The sequence below is a fragment of the Hippopotamus amphibius genome, chromosome 2 (assembly GCF_030028045.1).
Source record: "Hippopotamus amphibius kiboko isolate mHipAmp2 chromosome 2, mHipAmp2.hap2, whole genome shotgun sequence".
Classification (NCBI taxonomy): domain Eukaryota; kingdom Metazoa; phylum Chordata; class Mammalia; order Artiodactyla; family Hippopotamidae; genus Hippopotamus; species Hippopotamus amphibius.
The window spans coordinates 112,832,876-112,837,099 of NC_080187.1; the positions used below are offsets into that span (position 1 = coordinate 112,832,876).

Below are 4,224 nucleotides of genomic sequence, written 5' to 3' on the forward strand. Positions count from 1 at the left end.
TGTTGATGTGTTTAATGTTGTCCCAGAGATCTCTTAGGCTGTCTTCATTTCTTTTAATTCTTTTTTCTTTATTCTGTTCTGTGGCAGTGATTTCTACCCTTCTGTCTCCCAGGTCACTTATCTGTTCTTCTGCCTCAGTTATTCTGCTATTGATTCCTTCTAGTGTATTTTTCATTTCAGTTATTGTATTGTTCATCTCAGTTTGTTTGTTCTTAAATTCTTCTAGATCTTTCTTAATGATTTCTTGCATCCTCTCCATTCTTTTTTCAAGGTCTTAGATCATCTTCACTATCATAATTCTGAATTCTGGTCATATACTTTTTTTTTAAATTATTTATTTGTTAAAAACTGTTGTAAGATACACATAACATAAAATTTACCCTATTAACCATCTTTTAGTGTACATTTCAGTAGTCTTAAGTGTATTCACATTGTTGGGCAGTCAATCTCCAGAATTTCTTTTTTCTTGTAAAACTAAAACTTTATACACATTAAACAAAAGTGTCCCTTTTCCCCCTCCCCTGGCCTCCGGCAACCCCAATTCTCTTTTCTGTCTCTAAGAATATAACTACTCTGGGTACCTCACATAAGGGAAATCACACAGTGCTTATCCTTCCATGATTGGCTTATTTCACTTAGCAGAATGTTCTCAAGATTCATCCATGTTGTAGCACAAGTTAGAATTTCCTTCCTTTTTAAGTCTGAATAATGTCCATTGTATCTATATGCCACATTCTGTTGATCCATTTATCCTTTGGTGGGCACTTGTATTGCTTCTACATTTAGCTGTTGGGAATGGTACTGCTATGAACATGATGTGCAAATATTTTTTCATGTCCTTGATTTCACTGCTATTGGGAATGTACCCAGAAGTGGGATTGCTAGATCATATGGTAATTCTATGTGTAATTTTTTTGAGAACCACCGTACTTATTTCACAGCAACTGCATCATTTTATACTTCCACCAGCAATACGTGAGGGTTCCAACATCTTCACATTCTTGCCAACAGTTGTTATATTCTGTTTTTTGTTTGTTTCTTTTTGTTTTTGATAGTAGCCATCTTAATGGGTATGAGGTTGTTATCTCATTGTGGTTTTGATTTGCATTTCCTTAATAATTAGTGATGTTGAGAATTTTTTTTCATGTTCTTGTTGGCCAGTTGTATATCTTCTTTGGAGAAATGTTTATTCAAGTCCTTTGCCTGTTTTTTAAAAAAATTATTTATTTATTTATTTATTTTTATTTTTTGGCTGCACTGGGAGCCCAGGTTCAATCCCTGGTCAGGGAACTAGATCCCACATGCTGCAACTAAGCGTTTGCATGCCACAACTAAAATATTCCACACACAGCAACAAAGATCCCTCATGCTGCAACTAAGACCTGACACAGCTAAATAAACAAATAAATATTTTTTAAAAAATCATTTGTCCTTATGTGCAAGGATATTTTTCTCAGTTACCAATTCTATTTCATTGATCTATGAGTCTTTATGCCAGTACCACACTGTTTTGATTACTGTAGCTTTGTAATGCAGTTTGAAATCAGGAAGTTTGAGACCTCCAACTTTGTTCTACTTTTTCAAGTCTGTATTGCTTGTGTAGGCTCCTCCACTGGGCTCTGGTTCTGCTGGAGATGGGAGAGAGAGCCCAGCTGGCGACATCACCTCCTCATGGGCTTATGATGGGACCTCCTGACCTTGTCCTACCACAGGGGCCAGGCTACTGCTGCTGCCCTCTCATTGGTGTTTGGTAAACAGAAGCCCCAGCATGGCAGGAACGTGCAACCCCTTGCCTGGCCCAGTGAGCCCAGGCATGAACTGTAATGACAGAGGATGGCAGCCTCTGGGGTGGAGAAGAGCAGCAAGAAGAAGAAAGAAGAAACTTGTTGCTTGAGAAGAAGCTAAATTGTTGATGGGCTTCCTGGGAATCATGAATAGCATGTGGAAACAATGATTTAAATCCACCACCCAACTATAGTTGAATCCACAGTCTACCCAGGGATTTGTACACAGAGTCAACTTGAACTCACGCTGGGAGGGACTGATTACAGAACCTTGTTTACAAGCTACATAAATCCAAAGAAAACATCATATGATACGATCCTTATAGTCTAGGAAGGAAAGATACCCACTCATCGTGTTGTCCTTGCTGCAGCCAGTCATTTTTTATACTTAATGTTCACAATTAACATGCTTGAATCAAAGTCCTTTGAAGCAGAACTCAAAGATGCTGAACCTGACATTATTGAACAATTTGTGGAATTTACTTATACCACTAGAATTTCTGTGAATAGCAAAAATGTTCAGTCCTTGTTAAATGCAGCAAACCAGTACCAAATTGAACCTGTGAAGAAAATGTGTGTTGATTTTTTGAAAGAACAATTGATTGTTCAGATTGTGTTGGTATAACTGTGCTAGCAGAATGTCTAGACCATTCTGAACTGAAAGCAACTGCAGATGACTTTATTCATCAGCATTTCACTGAAGTTTATAAAACTGGTGAATTTCTACAACTTGATGTCAAGTGAATTACGTATCTCCTCAACCAAGACACTCTGACTGTGAAAGCAGAAGATCAGGTCTGTGATGCTGAAGTCAGGTAGTTGAAATATGATGAACCTAACCGCCAGCCATTTATGGTTGACATCCTTGATAATGTCAGGTTTCCTCTTATATCAAAGAATTTCTTAAGTAAAACAGTACAAGCTGATCCATTTATTCAAGACAATCCTGAATGCCTTAACACGATAATAAGTGGAATAAGGTATTATCTCCTGTCTCCAGAGGATCAAGAAGAACTGGTAGAAGGCACAAGGCCCAGAAGAAAAAAACATGACTACTCCATAGCCCTATTTGGAGGCTTCCAACCACAGTCTTGTAGATATTTTGACCCAAAGTTGAAAAAAAAGATTGGTATTCTGCAGGACCCTGGAAATGATATTATAACTTCAGAATTCTCATTTGATGTCTTGGCTTTGCTCTCACAAATGGCACATACTTAATGCTCTTCTGTATACTCAATCACAGGTTTTTAGGCTTCCAGTGGAAAAATTTAAATATGTAATGATATAATTACCAATAAAAAATCCTCGTTCCATCAGTTATTATTTACTCTCCAACACTAACACCATTAGAATCACATTACAAAATTTATTAAATATTTTTATTAGAAGTACCAGCCTCTCCTTTCTTCTAAAAACTTCATCTTGAAAATTTTCACCATTTACTATTACTTAAATATAATATTTTTACATAAGTTAGTTGTCTTTATTATTTCTAATATTAAAACAATTGGGGAGGCTGATTTCTTTATGTTATTATTATTTACCTTGAATCTCCCAAGGCTAACATTATTTTATTATTGAATTCAAATAAACTGCTTAATCAAAAGTACTGTATAGGAATTATTTTAAAATTCTTGAACTTAATATTTTCAGAGATGTTAAAATGTTTTCAATACCATTAAATAGGACCCATTGATGTGTGTCCTGTACCAGCCCCAAATGATTATTTTCACTGAATTGATCTCTTTCAAAGAAAAAATTTAAGCAGTCTACCTAACTGAATTATCTAGAATTCAGCCAAAATCCCTATAAACTATTATCTTTAGATATTCCTTGGATATCTCTAGTGAGAGGTAGCAAATATTTGTATTAATTGCTGACTGAAAAAAGATAAGAAAATCTTAAACTTTTTTTCTAGTAGATAAGTAGATAAAGTAGTAGATAAAGAAATCTTGTGTTGCTGTGCTGAATTGAAATGATATTGTTCTTGTCATGGTCTTTTCATGAAGACTGCTGAGTCTCCCCTTCCTATCTCTACCTGTTTTAAAGTTTTCAAGTGCTTAATGATCACTAAAAGACTTATTTGTCTGAATCTAGTGCTGTATTCTCTTAGAATTGGTGTTCTCAAATTGTAGCATGGCAATGTTTTGTGATATTGATGCCAAAATAAAAGTTGACTTAATTGAAAAAACAACAACAACACTGTATTGGCTATCAGGTCCTTGATATTCCATTTGAATTTTTGCATGGACTTTTCTATTTTTGCAAAACACACCATTGCAATTTTGACAAGGATTGCATTAAATCTGCAGATTGCTTTGGGAAATATTAACATATTAACAATATTAAGTCTTCCAATTCATGTACATAGATGTCTTTTCATTTATTTATCTTTTAAAATTTCTTTTGGTAACATTTTATAGTTTTCAATGTACAAGTT

At 34.9% G+C, this 4,224-nt stretch overlaps 1 pseudogene; it reads left to right on the forward strand.

The window, feature by feature from the left end:
* The first annotated feature begins 1,833 nt into the window (after positions 1 to 1,833).
* Positions 1,834 to 3,002, forward strand: LOC130844414 (kelch-like protein 7; annotated as a pseudogene).
* Positions 3,003 to 4,224: the final 1,222 nt, after the last annotated feature.